Source organism: Hoplias malabaricus, chromosome 6 (assembly GCF_029633855.1).
Source record: "Hoplias malabaricus isolate fHopMal1 chromosome 6, fHopMal1.hap1, whole genome shotgun sequence".
Lineage (NCBI taxonomy): Eukaryota > Metazoa > Chordata > Actinopteri > Characiformes > Erythrinidae > Hoplias > Hoplias malabaricus.
The window spans coordinates 43215258-43233215 of NC_089805.1; positions in this window are offsets into that span (position 1 = coordinate 43215258).

Here is a 17958-nt window from a genome sequence, read left to right on the forward strand (position 1 = left end):
CAGAAAATGCTTATGTTAAATTTAATTGCAAAAAAAAAATAATAATAATAATACCAACATTTACCAGAATCCAAAAAGAGATTCAAAAGTAGAAAAGAAGCACCAAAACCAGAAATCAGTTCAGACAAGCTAATAATGAAAAATATACATCTCCCAAAATGGTAATTTTTATTGGTACATTTGTCATGTCTTTTCTATACAGTTTGAATTACAACAGTTTTTTTCAAATGATGTAATAAACTAAAAATCCACAAGAATGAAGGTACATGTTTTAATTGGACAGCGACAATATATTAACAGAAAGTCTCTGAATTTATCAGTCCCTGCATATGATAGGGGTTATGTATATAACAGGTTTTGTACAGAGCCTTTGACACTTCCAGGCCACTGGGTGTCAGTATTATGTTTAAACATTTACAAAATGTGAGCCTGGTTGGTGAGTTGGTGCGCGAGGTTGAGAGGTACCGGCTAGATATAGTTGGACTCACCTCGACACACAGTATGGGCTCTGGAACCAATCTCCTTGAGAGGGGCTGGATGCTCTTTCACTCTGGAGTTGCCCAGGGTGAGAGGCGTAAGGCAGGTGTGGGCTTACTCATAGCCCCCCGGCTTAGCGCCTGTACGTTGGGGTTTACCCCAGTGGATGAGAGGGTAATTTCCCTGCGCCTTCGGGTTGGGGAAAGGGCTCTGACTGTTGTTTGTGCTTATGCACCGAACAGCAGTTCAGAGTACCATGCCTTCTTGGGGACCCTAGAGGGAGTCCTGGAGAACACTCACTCTGGGGACTCCATTGTTCTGCTGGGGGACTTCAACACTCACGTGGGTAATGACAGTGAGACCTGGAGAGGCGTGACTGGGAGGAACGGCCCCGCTGATCTGAACCCGAGTGGTGTTCAGTAATTGGATTTCTGTGCTCGTCACACTTTGTCCATTACGAACACCATGTTCGAGCATAAGGGTGTCCACAAGTACACCTGGCATCAGGACACCCTAGGCCGCATTTCGATGATCGACTTTATAGTCGTATCATCTGACTTGCGGCCATATGTTCTGGACACTCGGGTGAAGAGAGGCGCTGAGCTGTCAACTGATCACCACCTTGTGGTGAGTTGGATCAGATGGCGGGGGAGGATGCCGGACAGACCTGGCAGGCCCAAACGTGTGCTGAGGGTTTGCTGGGAACGTTTGGCAGAGGAACCTGTCAGAAAGATCTTCAACTCCCACATCCGGCAGAGCTTCGACTGCATCCCGGGGGAGGCTGGTGACATTGAGTCCGAGTGGGCCATGTTCCGGACCTCCATTGTTGAGGCGGCTGAACGGAGCTGTGGCTGCAAGGTTGTCGGTGCCTGTCGGGGTGGCAATCCCCGCACTCGGTGGTGGACACCCCGGGTGAGGGGGGCTGTCAAGCTGAAGAAAGAGTCCTACCGAGTCTGGTTGGCCAAGCGGCTCGCGGCCTCGGCAGTCGCTGAGGCAAAAACTCGGGTGTGGGAGGAGTTCGGTGAGAACATGGAAAACAACTTTCAGTCGGCTCCGAGAAGTTTCTGGCAAACCGTCAGGCCACTCAGGAGGGGAAAGCAGTTTTCCACCAACACTGTATATGGTGGGGGTGGGGAACTGTTGACTTCGACTGGGGACGTCACCAGACGGTGGAAGGAATACTTCGAGGATCTTCTCAATCCCATCAGCATGCCTTCCGCAGAGGAAGCAGAGCTTGGGGACCCCGGGGGGCTCGTCTATCACTGGGGCTGAAGTGGCCAAGGTGGTGGGGAAACTCCTTGGCGGTAGGGCCCCGGGGGTGGATGAGGTTCACCCCGGGTTCCTCAAGGCTCTGGATGTTGTGTTGTTGTCTTGGTTGACACGTCTTTGCAACATTGCGTGGACATCTGGACTGGCAGACTGGGGTGGTGGTTCCCCTTTTTAAAAAGGGGGATCGGAGGGTGTGTTCCAACTATAGGGGGATCACACTCCTCAGCCTCCCCGGTAAGGTCTATGCGGGGGTACTGGAGAAGAGAGTCCGACTGATAGTTGAACCTCGGATCCAGGAGGAACAATGCGGATTCCGCCCCGGTCGTGGAACACAGGACCAGCTCTTTACCCTCGCTAGGATCCTGGAGGGTGCATGGGAGTTTGCTCAACCAGTCTACATGTGTTTTGTGGATCTGGAGAAGGCATTCGACCGTGTCCCTCGGGGTATCCTGTGGGGGGTGCTCAGGGAGTATGGGGTACTGGGCTCTTTGTTACGAGCTATCCAGTCCCTGTACAAACAGAGCAGGAGTCTGGTTCGTATGGCTGGCAGTAAGTCGGAGTTGGACTCCGTCAGGGCTGCCCGTTGTCACCGGTTCTGTTCACAATTTTTATGGACAGAATTTCTCGGTGTAGCCAAGTGGCGGAGGGTGTCCGGTTTGGTGGTCTCAGGATTCCATGTCTACTTTTTGCAGATGATGTTGTCTTGTTGGCTTCATCGAGCCGGGACCTCCAGCTCTTGCTGGACCAGTTTGCAGCCGAGTGTGAAGCGGTAGGGATGAGGATCAGCACCTCCAAGTCCGAGTCCATGGTACTCAGTCGGAAAAGGGTGGAGTGCTCTCTCCAGGTTGGAAGTGAGATCCTGCCTCAAGTGGAGGAGTTTAAATACCTCGGGGTCTTGTTCACGAGTGAGGGAAAGATGGAGTGGGAGATTGACAGGCGGATCGGTGCAGCGTCAGCAGAAATGCGGGCTCTATACCGGTCCGTTGTAGTGAAGAGAGAGGTGAGCAGAAAAGCAAAGCTCTCGATTTACCGTTCAATCTACATCCCAACCCTCACCTATGGTCACGAGCTTTGGGTAGTGACCGAAAGAACGAGATCGCGGGTACAAGCGGCTGAAATGAGTTTTCTCCGCAGGATGTCTGGACTCTCCCTTAGAGACAGGGTTAGGAGCTCGGACATCCGGGAGAGACTCGGAGTGGAGCCGCTGCTCCTCCACGTCGAGAGGAGCCAGTTGAGGTGGTTCGGGCATCTGGTTCGGATGCCTCCTGGACGCCTTCCTGGAGAGGTGTTCTGGGCATGTCCAACGGGGAGGAGGCCCCGGGGCAGACCAAGAACACGCTGGAGAGACTATATGTCTCGACTGGCCTGGGAACGCCTCGGTATACCCCCGGAGGAGCTGGAGGCGGTGGCTGGGGAGAGGGAGGTCTGGGTTTCTTTGCTCCGACTGCTTCCCCCGCGACCCGGACCCGGATAAGCGGTGGATAATGGATGGATTTACAAAATGTTCTTACTGTTCTCATACCTGGCTGATGCTTTAATCTCTTTTCCTTTCTACTGTGTCTGAAGAGTTGCAATCCCATCAGCAACTGCTTCAGGTGAACTACGAAAATGCTTTAAAACATCTTGAGACATTCAATGATGAGCTTAATCCAGATTTTTAATATGAGAAAGATCTGAAAGTTCTGTCTGTCTGTGTTTCCTCCCACAACCCAAAAAATGCATGTTGGTAGGTGGACTGAGTGAAACAACACATAATGTGTGATTCCCTGTGATGTACTGGTGCCCTGAAAATGAAAGAATGATTAAATTAATGATTATACTAATGAAGGTAAAATGGAGCTCTTGTCAACTGTTAATGGAATTGATCAGTTATGCTTTGGGGTTGAGTGGCATGTTCCAGAATGAACAGATCTTAAACTTGTTTGGCATCTCAGATTACCTACAACTGTGAGAGCCAGAAGCATGAGTGAAAGTGTAGGTCAATATTTTCTACATTCCCTACTGGCAAAAAAATGTTAACAGCTGTGATATTTACACAGTTATATGTGATGTATAATAAATAAATAAATAAATAAATAAATAAATAAATAAATAAATAAAGTTCAAAATGGTAATTTAATGATAATTTTTAAGCTTAAAATAGAGTGTGTTCTGTCACTGGAAGATCAAGGAATACTCTCAGATAGCTCTGCTTGTTTACTGGCCAGAAAGGCAAAGCAAAACCTTAACATTGCAACAAATGACCTGTTACCCTTGCACATTTATAATGGGGGAAAACATTCCCTCAAATACAAACCCATATTTCATAAAAGATCTTTTGTTTTTCTTATAACCATGAGAGGATTTTCAGTTAGAAAAAAAGAAGCCTGCACGTTTTGGTATAAGAGGAGTGATGGATTTCGTGAGCCTGATAACTGGCGTGAGCAGGATGCTTCAGGAGAGAACTGTGCTTCACTGGGGATTGAGACTGGAAAAACAGAGAAGTGGTTTGATGCTCCTTGCAGTACACTGAAATTATACATCTGATAAAAGTAAAATGGCTCTCAGATGGCACAAAATGGCACAGAAGACACCAAGTCTGAGTTGTTAAAATTTCAGATTCAGCTCCAGGATAAGCTAACAGACCTAGAAGGTCATTCAAGATGTGGGAATGTGAAGATAAGTTGGGTTCCTTATGGATCTGAAAAGAAGGCAGACTGTATGATTACTTTTGTGCAGATGTTGCTTAGAGAGCACTTCAAAATACCACCTACCACAGACATAAATGAAGAGAATATGCAGAAGCACATTGTGCCCTAAGAGACAACAGCATAAAGTTACAGACTCTGTTTCCAGCAAAGCTTAAGGTTTTCTACGGTGATGGATTTTTATGAGTCAATACGGGAGGCAACACGAGATACGGTAGATGTTACAGTGACCTCCCAGCTGAACGGGATTTTGACAACTGACATGGCAATCAAGCAGAACGCAAGCAGGACAATGGGCTTTAAAGAAAAGCTTATTGCCTATAAGCATTAAGCAAGCTAGTAAGATTAATTCAGCCATATACGAAACTTTAAAATTGTCTTTATTTCTCCAGTGTGCTTCCATTAATTCTTCATTTGCTGCTTGGTTATACATTCTGCTTTTACTGCTGCCCTCTAGTGCACATGTTCTTGTTACAATAAAGCGGGTTGGGTGATAAATATGTGAACCTCTGCATTTGATGCTTGTGTCACAACACAGATCTTTGGAGCAGAACCAGACTTTACTTGTAGAATAAGCATGGGAATATCTTTTATGTGTGAAGCTGTCTCATCCATAGCCTAGTGTTGTAGTTTAGATACGTCTCTCATCCAGATATATATGAAGTTTCTACTACATGCTTTAACTGTTTGTTTTCTCACACACAGTTTTTTCTAATGGAAAATATTGAAACATTGAAATGGAAAACAGAAAAAAAAAACAGAAAACACATTTGGATAGAAGTGCATGCAAGCTAGGACTGGGCAACTAATCAAAATCGACATTCATAACTTCTAATCAACATAATCTTGTCTATATTGATTATTTTTATTCTGCTATGTTCCCACTGTTTGTTCATGTACTGTCCCTTTAAAATCATACAACCAAGCTAAAGTCATGTGATTCTGCTGCCATTTGCCACATCGAAAGCAACCTAAAAGCCAAGGGCAACCGAGTGCAGCTCGTAAAAAAGAAAAACACAGCGTCTGTGGTTTGGACGCGCTGTGTTTTGACTATAATTAAGACAACACTGAATAAAAAGAACTCAAATGTAAACACTGAGAAAAAAACATTTCAGTAACCAAAGCCCAATCACACACCAAATATAAATAGTGCTCAGAAAATAAGAAATGAACAAGCTCCCAGCAACATTAGAAAAAATATACCAGCTTTAACACTGGAGCATATTTACAGCACAAGTCTCATCACTGAACTATGAGTCAAAAATACAACAATCAAAATAATCATTCATTAATCGTAATCATGGTAAAATGTTAAATTAATCGGGATATTGATTTGTGCTCATATCGCCCAGCACTAATACAAGCATGAATAACTTAATAGTTTCTTTTCTAGACCGCTAGAAATGCTAATAAGGCATGTGTGTGAAAATTACTTTGTCCACTGTTATATTTTTAAATGAAAATTGCAGTATCATAGTCCAAACTTCTACGTGAGTTTTCATTTTCTGTTACTCACCCTCTGAGTCAATCTCAAAGAAAATAAAATGTCTAAATTTCAGTTAATTCAGAATTAATAAATGAACCAGAATTGAACTGAATTAACTCTTTCAGGAGAACACTGCATTGATTCTGTAAACACATGGACAGATGCTTCTTGCTGAAAAGAAATAAATCTTTGATAAACCAATTGCAATGACCTTTTGTATTTGAGGTTTAAGAAAAGACATCTGGTCAACGATGTAATTATCATGTATATATTTATAGTTTCCTCTTGGCTCATTCTATATATATCAAAGTTCATTCTATATATATCAGCGTTCATTCTATATATATCAAAGTTCATTCAATATATATCAGCGTTCATTCTATATATATCAGCGTTCATTCTATATATATCAGAGTTCATTCTATATATATCAAAGTTCATTCTATATATATCAGCGTTCATTCTATATATATCAAAGTTCATTCAATATATATCAGCGTTCATTCTATATATATCAAAGTTCATTCTATATATATCAGCGTTCATTCTATATATATCAGAGTTCATTCTATATATATCAAAGTTCATTCAATATATATCAGCGTTCATTCTATATATATCAAAGTTCATTCTATATATATCAGCGTTCATTCTATATATATCAGCGTTCATTCTATATATATCAAAGTTCATTCTATATATATCAGCGTTCATTCTATATATATCAGCGTTCATTCTATATATATCAAAGTTCATTCTATATATATCAGCGTTCATTCTATATATATCAGCGTTCATTCTATATATATATATCAGCGTTCATTCTCTATATATCAGCGTTCATTCTATATATATATATCAGCGTTCATTCTATATATATCAAAGTTCATTCTATATATATCAGCGTTCATTCTATATATATCAAAGTTCATTCTATATATATCAGCGTTCATTCTATATATATCAAAGTTCATTCTATATATATCAAAGTTCATTCTATATATATCAGCGTTCATTCTATATATATCAAAGTTCATTCTATATATATCAGCGTTCATTCTATATATATCAAAGTTCATTCTATATATATCAAAGTTCATTCTATATATATCAGCGTTCATTCTATATATATCAAAGTTCATTCTATATATATCAGCGTTCATTCTATATATATCAGAGTTCATTCTATATATATCAAAGTTCATTCTATATATATCAGCGTTCATTCTATATATATCAAAGTTCATTCTATATATATCAGCGTTCATTCTATATATATCAGCGTTCATTCTATATATATCACAGTTCATTCTATATATATCAGCGTTCATTCTATATATATCAGCGTTCATTCTATATATATCAAAGTTCATTCTATATATATCAGCGTTCATTCTATATATATCAAAGTTCATTCTATATATATCAGCATTCATTCTATATATATCAAAGTTCATTCTATATATATCAGTGTTCATTCTATATATATCAGCGTTCATTCTATATATATCAGCGTTCATTCTATATATATCAAAGTTCATTAAATATTTCCTGTTTGGCTTGCCATAATATGTATATATATATATATATATATATATATATATATTTTTTTTTTTTTTTTTTTTTTTTCATATTCATATATTTTGTAAATAAACGTACCAACATTTCAGTCCTGCTTTTTAGACCCAACTAAAAGAGGCACTGGAGTATCTGAGAGATCTTACCGATTGTGGCTGTATACATCATATACATACACTATAATATATATATTTTACTGTGCTGCAAAAACATACCTTAATTTCTGCTGAAAAAACAATGTTAAATGATGGTATGTTTCTTAAACCATGATGTAACAGAAATTACAGTTGAATTCAACACCCGCTCAGGTAGAAACTGATCATTAATATTAAGTTCAACTTAGATAGTGCCTATAGAGGGGAAAAAAAGGAGGATTAAGTAAAATGTGGGAAAAAAGAATGTTTTTAGCAGTGATTTTTTAAAAAGATAAAGTTGAACAGTTGCAAAGAAGAAGAGGAAGAAAATTCCAAAGTTTAGTAGCAGCAGCACTGAAAGATCTGCCACCCAAGGTAGAAAGTTTAGGGGACAGTAAAAAGACCAGAGTTGGAGGAGCGGAGACAACGGCAAGACAGTGCAAAGAAATTAGTTTAGACAGATATTAAAGACATGGTATTGAGTGTATCTCTTTATTTAGCTTCTCAGTGTGTGCCATGTGTATGTATGACGTTAAAAATATAAACATATTCATATGTATGTATGAATAATTATTTCAATCAAGAAGTAGTTTCACTTTTCCAACTAAAGACAAATGAAAAATCCTGCTGAAAAAGGTCAAATAAAAAGAGAATAAAATACACTGATGGGAACTGATGGGTTTAAAAAATTAAACATTAAAAATCAATGAAATTTGATCTGTGTAATGAGATTTGATCTGTGTAATTGTGCAAGATTAAACATTTATAAGCCAAAATTAACTTATTGGAAGAGTTCTGTGAAGATTTGATGCCACACAGCCATTAGTGAGGTCATGTGCTGGTGTTGGATGTTTAGTGATGAACACCTAATTATCTCGATGGTACTGGATTGAGCTCCATGCTCCATCGATCCAGATAACATCTCCCCTGCTCCAGCCCAGTGCTTGGGAGTGATTGTTTATACCACTAGGCCATGATATACATATAGAGAAAATAAAACTTTCAAACCATATTTACTAGCATCATTACTAATAATAATACTCTGTACTTAAATATTTTATTGCTATTATTAATGGGTTATAAGTTAGCAAAAGCCTGACTTCAGCAAGAGCTGAATCAGACAGAAAAAAATCATGACTGTCTGAGTGTCTTCAGTAGCATGTTTCCTGTCTGTATCTGTATAAATAAGTCTCCTTCACTGTTTCCTGATGTGAGAGTTTCGAGGTGGTGGTGTGAGGTGAAGCAGTTAATGGAGCTCATCTATGAAAATGTTGATTTGCAGCTCTCCAAAATGACCACAAATGAAGGATGTCGTAGTTCCTCAGGTAAAGTCTCCTTTAGTTGTATACATAGGTTTTGTTTGAAAATGTCTTTTTCAAAATCTTCTGACATTCTCCCATGTCATGTGACAGCTAACTAAAATATCTTAGTGTCTTTTAGTTTATGTGAAGCCTCATGTTGAGAACCTTGGTGGGGCTTTGACCCTGACTTTAAGTTCAAAGGCAAATTAATGCTCTTCTCAAAAGCTGTTTCTCAAATTTCCACATGAATCTTAAATAATTTCAGACACCTCAGGATTTGAAGATGCCCTCATTTTACCTGCATCTTCCAGGTCCCTGAGAACTTCAGATCAGATGCTCCTGGCTGTTCCATGGTCTCGGCTGCAACTGAAATGTGACTGAGCTATGGAAGAGTCTACCACAGCACATTGGACATTAAGTCCCCTCTGATTCAGTTGTTAAAACAAGACAAACCTTAATTTTACTTTTAACTTTTAATTATGTGGATGTTTGTGATTATCTGTACACTGGTACATATTTTATGTTTAGGTACTTATTTGCTGGATGTATTTGATTTGCTGGCCCAACAGCTAGGGTTGCTTTCATACAGCTCCAGTGTCCTGGGGTTGTGGGCTCAAACACAGTGTAAGTGTGGTTTGGTGTGTTCCCCTTGTGTCTGCATGGGTGTCCTCCAAGTGCTCTGACTTCATCCCATAGTCCAAAAACACATTAGGTTTGCTGGCTGTGCAAATGGGTCCATATGTGTGAGTGTGAAGAAGAATGGTGGCTTTATAGCCTACCCTATGGTTTTGAGCCTGGTGGTTGCATATTGTGCTTGTGAATTAGCAGTGGTCTGAATTATGAGTTTGTTTAGCCAGGTGTGGATTGAGCAGTTTTAGCACAGATATTTCCTTGAGCCGTTCGTCAGGCATGTTCAGTGTCCAGCTATATCCAGAGTAGAGTACGATAATAGCCAGGGGTTTAGTAACTAGTGGCCCAGTTGCAACAAGGATCTAGAAGGGGTTTCTTGTGCTTTTTATACAATTGCCAGAATAAAAAAGCTTTAAGAGAATGAACTAATTCTAAAAAAATAAATAATTAAAATAAATATACAGATTCTAAAATAAATAAATAAAATAAATACACAGATTCTAGATTTTATTGAAGCAATAGAGCACATGCACTTTTTTATAATAAACATAATAATTACCATTTCTCTGGTTTATAGGTCATTTATATATATATATATATATATATATATATATATATATATATATATATATATATATATTTGCTTTTTTCATTCAACAATGTTTTATTGATATGTCTGTTTTATTGGAATTTAAAAGAAAAGACATTGGTGGTCTTTGAATTTTGTGCACTACTCCTTGTGTGCATGTAATAATTTTTGGATTTGCTGTGTGATTTTTCTCAGATGGTGCGCACCACACTGGCCGGTCAGTGAGAGAGGGAAGTCTTCTTTGTTCTACAGAAAGTCTGAAGTATGTTCTGGTGGCTCTCTCTCTCCTTCTTCTCTGTGCTTTGGGGGTTCTGTGTGCTGTGGGAGTCCTGTGTGAGTATCACTCAGCTTCACTCTCTTTGAAAGTATTCTGTGATTTAAATCTTCACTGAGCATTTGTTCTTAAAAATAAACACAGACAACAAAATAGGAAATAACTAATTAAACTTCTCAAACATTATTTTCTCTACTAAACTGATTTAATAATATCTTGTTTTATTAAAATATTCTGAATGAAATTACATTAAAAATGATATTTTCATGTTTTTAATTATTTAGGTTTTTGTTCATGAAGTACATGTGCTTCTGTTACAGTAAAATGATCTGCTATAACATTACAGTACATATGAAAGCAGCTGAAGAAGTTCCTTGTCATATCATTGGCACTTAGAGTTACTAAAAGTAGAAAATGTGAAACCACAATTAAGATCTTATAGAAACAGAGGTATTATTGTGTCATATAAAGCAGGGCTTCTTTAGTTTTTAAAACCCTCAGTGTCACTGCTGAACTGAGAATAGTCCACAGACCAAAAACATCCAGCCGTCAGCGTCTTGTGTCACTGATGAAGGACTAGAGGACGACCAACACACACTGTGCAGCAACAGATGAGCTACTGTCTCTGACTTTACATCTACAAGGTGGAACAGTGAGTGGACAGTGTTTAAAGCAAATAAAACTAACAAAACAAACAAATAAAACAATTAAGTTGAATGTTAAAAAAATCTAAACAGAAGAAGATAAAACAAAGGTCATATTTAAATTATAAGCCATCATTTTTTAAAAAAAGTTTTAATTAAGGCAAGAAATGACAAAAATCTGTAACTCTTTGGGGTGTCCACGCTAAAGGTGAGCAAAGTCAGGACTACAAGAAGCAAGAAACAAAAGGATGAGAAGCTCCTGTCTCAGTGGAAGGGTGGAATATACACTGCAGGTGAATACAGATTTAGGGCCAGAGCTGGGCAGTACACGAGACTTGGAATAACAAAGCTGTGGGTCTGGGAATGTTTGGGTACATTGCATAAATCGTTTTATCTATATTGTACAATTGTTCAGTACCAAAGAAAATTCGGAATATGTGGAAAAATAAAGGTTTCAAAATGAATTTAAAGGAGCAAGCAGTCACGTTCTTTACTGAACCTCTATAAAATTCTTGTTATACTGACACCTGGTGGCCTGGACATGTCAGAAATTCTGAACTAAACCTATTTTAAACACTGCTGCCTCCATGTATGGGACCCACTATATGAAGCATAAACAGGTTCATTCAGCGACTACAAAGAAATGTGACTGCTCATTTCATGAGGGTTACACTTAACAGAAAAGTATAAAAAGTGGCACATTTAATATAACGAAACAATCACAGGGATATTTGTCCAGACCAAGGGAGGTAATTCTTCAGTTGAACTTTACTTCAAAGAAACAAAGTATAGAAATTATAAATACTCACATTAATAAACTTAGTTTTTGAAGATGAAAATGACTGATTACTGTCTTATTGAGTTTTATATAACAACTTTCAGACAATATTCATATTTGACTGGGTTTATTGCTTGTATACACGCATTACAAGCCTTAGTGTGACTCTATCCTGGATTAGTATAGAGTACCTTGGTCTTAACGCAGACTGTGAGTGGTGGCAATGACCCCAATAATTCCAGCTATTCCTGCAAACATTGAAAACAGGATTTGCCCTGGAACTGTCCACTTTCCCATGGCCACACCAGCAGCAAAGCCTAATGAGATGCCCAGAATGTTCACAGTGGTTTGATGCTGCAGCCCATGTTTTAAAGCTTTCCCTGTGACAGCTCCTACTACTGATGATGAAAATCCTACCAGGAATCCATAGCTAAATGTGCAAAAGTCTATAGACCTGTTATTCTTTACCTGAATTTCACCCATGATTATACCAACTGCACTGATTACACAAAGAAATGTCTTTTGTGAATAAAGGCCCATTATTGCTCTTTTGAAACGTGATATGTTTGATTGAGCATAGTGAAACATCTGTAGTGTGTAGCAGCTGTTTCCGTTAGCATTCACCATGCTGTCTATTTTCTCTAGTAGCTGAGTAACCTGGAGTCTGTTTGCTGGATCTTTATTATTAAGAACGTGATACCCACCACCACATTCCTCAACTAATTTTGACAGTCTTCTGTTTTTTTTAATCTGGTCTTTAATTTTGGAGCCACTCAGCTCGTCTTCATGTGTAAAGAGAACAACTGTGTGTCTCAGAGCTTCCTCACCAAATGTATGTGTAAACAGTGTCACAATGTCTTCTTCTTGCTCAGTGAAAGTATCCATTGTGAAAACCAGAAAGAAGGCGTGAAGCCCTGGAAAAGATGACTTCACACCTTTCTCCAGTTCCACAATGAGATCTTTCTTTGATAGCTTAGAGTGAAAGAAATTAGGGCTGTCAATCACATGTACGCTCCAGTTTGCAACAGTGGTACTTTGTTTTGAGCATGTGTCAGTTATTGAGGGTATTCTGGAACCTGAGGGAAACTCATCTCTGCCCAAAATGATGTTTCCTGCAGAACTCGTACCAACTCCTGTTCTCCCCACCAGCAGAACCTTGAGATCCCGATCAGCCATGACTTCACAGTTAGTGTGCATCATTGGAAAGCTAAACACAAACATGGAAAAAAAAACACTGCAGTTATAAAGAGAAGAACAAATTTCATTATAATAACCATCTCACCTCTATGACATGGCAGACAGATTAAATCACAGAGCTACATTTGTTTAAAGTTACGTTTTTATTTACTTGGATCAGGTATAGGTTTGATCGTAGAGAATCACCAAACATGAAGATCTGAATGATCAGTAAAATATGCCTGTGCTCATGTTACAATCAGATATGACCATGCACAACCTTGATCACATTTTTGTATTTTTAAACTGGATTTGTTATACATTGGATATATAATAGCTTGGATTTAACATCTGCTTTTAAAACAATAAGCACATCAACCCTGCTTAGTCAGCTTGGAAATATACAGATCTGGCCAACAGAGATTTTATGGATTAAGAACACTTTGCACAATAGACAGCATCATGTGGTTGTTAAAGGTTTTAAATACAGGGTTTCCACAAGGATGTGTTCTATTCCCTGTTCTATTTTTCTGTTTATATAAATGGAATTTTCTGTAGTTAGGAAAATATGTCTCTCCTAAAATATGCAGATGATATTTATAGAGTCAAAAAATGGTCCAAAAATGTTGAGCTTGTAAAACAATACTCACAGATGTAATGGAATTTGTAACTACGTTTGAGTAACTACATACACGTAAAAGTCAAATCCACAAATGTATTGGAATGTTCAAATTTAAAATAACAACAACAATAATAAAATTTAATTTAAATTCACAAATGTGGAAAAGGTTTTTGTAATGTATATAAATAATTTTTAAAAGTGTAGAAAAGCTACAGGGGCGGCACTGTGGTGCAGCATGTAGTGTCTCTGTCACACAGCTCCAGGGACCTGGAGGTTGTGGGTTTGAGTCCCGCTCCTGGTGACTGTCTGTGAGGAATGTTGTGTGTTCTCCCTGTGTCTGTGTGGGTTTCCTCCGGGTGACTGTCTGTGAGGAGTGTGGTGTGTTCTCCCTGTGTCTGTGTGGGTTTCCTCCAGGTGACTGTCTGTGAGGAGTGTAGTGTGTTCTCCCTGTGTCTGTGTGGGTTTCCTCCAGGTGACTGTCTGTGAGGAGTGTAGTGTGTTTTCCCTGTGTCTGTGTGGGTTTCCTCCAGGTGAATGTCTGTGAGGAGTGTGGTGTGTTCTCCCTGTGTCTGCGTGGGTTTCCTCCGGGTGAATGTCTGTGAGGAATGTTGTGTGTTCTCCCTGTGTCTGTGTGGGTTTCCTCCAGGTGACTGTCTGTGAGGAGTGTGGTGTGTTCTCCCTGTGTCTGCGTGGGTTTCCTCCGGGTGAATGTCTGTGAGGAATGTTGTGTGTTGTCCCTGTGTCTGTGTGGGTTTCCTCCAGGTGACTGTCTGTGAGGAGTGTGGTGTGTTCTCCCCGTATCAGTGTGGGTTTCCTCCAGGTGACTGTCTGTGAAGAGTGTGGTGTGTTCTCCCTGTGTCTGCGTGGGTTTCCTCCGGGTGACTGTCTGTGAGGAGTGTGGTGTGTTCTCCCTGTGTCTGCGTGGGTTTCCTCCGGGTGACTGTCTGTGAGGAGTGTGGTGTGTTCTCCCTGTGTCTGCGTGGGTTTCCTCCGGGTGACTGTCTGTGAGGCGTTTGGTGTGTTCTCCCTGTGTCTGCGTGGGTTTCCTCCGGGTGACTGTCTGTGAGGCGTTTGGTGTGTTCTCCCTGTGTCTGTGTGGGTTTCCTCCAGGTGACTGTCTGTGAGGTGTTTTGTGTGTTCTCCCTGTGTCTGTGTGGGTTTCCTCCAGGTTGACTGTCTGTGAGGCGTTTGGTGTGTTCTCCCTGTGTCTGCGTGGGTTTCTTCCGGGTGCTCCGATTTCCTCCCAGAGTCCAAAAACACACGTTGGTAGGTGGATTGGCGACTCAAAAGTGTCCATAGGTGTGAGTGTGTGTTTTGTGTATGCGCCCCCCTCCAGGGTGTATTTCTGCCTTGCGCCCAGTGATTCTGGGTAGGCTTTGGACCCTGAACTGGATAAGGTCTGGATTACAGACAATGAATGAATGAAAAGATATGTATTTGTAAATGAAATGTTGTGAATGTGTGAATCAGTACTTCTCAAATGGCTTAATTTAACAATCCGTTCCCTCAATGTAGTAATCCGTTCCCTCAATTTAACAATCCTTTTTAGACAGACATGACCCAGGCTCTGCGTTAGGACACTTGTTTGATTTCTCTTGTCCATTCCTTATTCACACATTACAACCTATTTTTATAACTAAAACATTAATAGTTCAGGAGGAGGGAGTGAATCTGACGAGACTCATTTTGTTTTTAACTGAGCTAGTTTGGCGTGGCACATTCAGCTGGAGGTGGGACAGTGGGCTCCTGTTGTGCGGCACATAGCCGCGGCCAAAATCACAGCTCATTCTCAAGCAAATAATTCAGGAGAATCCAGTTGAACTGCTATTGTCTTTACTTATCAATTACCACATAAATAATTAAACAAAACGTAACGGGGCTTTTGTTGACAGAATTAAACCTCAACTGAGGATAATTAGATCAGGCAATACCTGTATCGTCCACAAGAGGCACCATAAGATATAATTTAACGCCTCATTCAATGTAAATGAGCATTGTGTGATGATGAGACACTTCGGGGTTTGTGGCTCCAATTATTGTAAAAAGGACACAGTTACACACCTAGTGAGTCCATTATTGCTGGTCAGAACCTAATATTGCCCTATTTGTCATGTCCATAACACAGTCCCTGCAATGTTTGTTTTTAATTATTAATTCACATACATTACACTACTCCAATGGAAAAAAGGACAGTTCCAGCTTTCATGTGTCACCTTCATCTTGTATCTGTTTATTAAAAGTATTGTACCTTTATTTCGTAGACTGCACTTTGCCATTGGGTGCTTTCCTTGTTTGGGGTGAAAACCTGCATTCACACTGTCCCACTGCGGTTAAGCTTGGACACCTCAGCATTAAAGCAAATCTATACAAATACATTACAAGTTTAAGGCTGTGGTGATGACGTAGTCATGACGTATTGTCTGTAAGCCTGTTTAACAGTAAAACAATTATTTTTACAAGCAGCACCAAAAGAGATTTGATTTAGGGTCAGGAAGCACCTCAGTCAGAGAGAGATTAAAATAGAACGAAAAGCAATGAACTCTACATCTTCCACAAAGAACAACACATCTGTAGATTGTTTAACAGGCTTTCATAAAGTAGAACTGTTACACTGGCGCCCGAACAGGGCCATCCAAGCCAGTTTTGTCTATTGGTAACTCTGGTGTTATGGCAAATATATAATTAATCTACGTATAACCAGGAAGGAAGATCGAAAGATCAATGCTCAATTCTTTGGGGAGAACAGAGGAATAAGACACACAGTCAAAGATTCTCTCTTATCTCACAAGTTTATTGAACAAAATCAAGTCATATATAGGACCTCAGTCACGTACACCATCAACATGACTCGTTCCATTAACCCAAACATTCCCTTATTGGTGCCTCATTTTCTCCAACTTTATATTTGCCAGGGAGAAATGGTGAGAGATGTCCTTCAGTTGTTGACTGCCTTCCTTTTAATCTGCTCAGCGCCTTTCTCCCACAGGTCACCGTAACCACACAATGCAATAAGTCTCTTCACCTTCAAGCACTAAGGCCTCCATAATTTAGTAAGAATCAACCAAGATTAATCAAACCCCATATATTATGTCATTAGTTATTATTAATCATTACTCATTAGTGTTAATCTGCATTTTTCCATTACATTCCTCCCTTTTTATGATTTAAAAACTTTAATCATAATTTTGCTAAAGGAAAATGCAAAAGATAACATCAACCATAGACTAGCTAAGCTTTCAGTCTAGGCATCATAACTCATGCATTTAAAAAAACATATTGAATGATTACACGTGATATGATTACATGTCAAATGATTATATCAAATGATTATTTAAACTTATAAAATCATAAAATCAACCTGAAATCAGCATTAATAAATGAAAAGTGAATAAATAAAAAGATTTACTCCAAATCAATTGAGGCATTGAGTGGCTGGGGCATTTCAAGAGGCATCTCATCCAGCGGATTTTTCTTGGCTGCAGGGTCAAGCTCCACGTACACACCTGCACTCACCATACTGAATTGCATACCAACAGCACGTTCAATAATTTTGATGATTAGGCTTCTGGCACAGGGAATAATACAACACCCGATTAGTGCAAATACTAATAGACAAATAATTACTGCGACAGCCAGTTTCAGCCCAGTGCCAAAATAGGAATCAAACCATGCCATCCAGTCAATATTCATACCTGAAAATTCATACAACTCCTCAGTAAAAGTTGTTGACTCCTTCATTGCCTCAGTGAATGACCCGTTTGCTGCTGTGTGATTAGGAATGTAAGTGCAGCAGCGATCACCAAACATGTGACATACACCTCCCTTTTCAGCCAAAATCATATCTAGGGCAATTCGGTTCTGATATGTCATTTGTGAAGTGTAATGCAACTGTTCCCCCAGAATTTTCAGTGTGTCACGAGTCATATTAGCCAGACGTTGTTGATTATACCATATGAAATTTATCCAATCCACATTTTTGTTCATCGTTACCCATATGAAAATGGACTCAAACCCTGCTGCTATAGGGTTCCGTGCTTTAAATTCACCGGGGACCCCACGTAGAATGCCTACTGCATCTAAGTATATCAAACGGTCCCCCAAGAAATCTCTCTTCGCCCTGTGAATCACCTTTTTAGTTGGAAGGTCAGACAATTTGGATCCAGGTAAAATAAGTGTTGGCTCTGCCAACATAACCAGAGCACATGTACCTGTCCAGTTTGAAGGAAGGGTCGATCTAAGACGACCTCCACTACCGCACCGCCAAAACATGTCAGCCCTTGGTCTCTGTTGGGTCACCAGAAGCAGGGATAGAG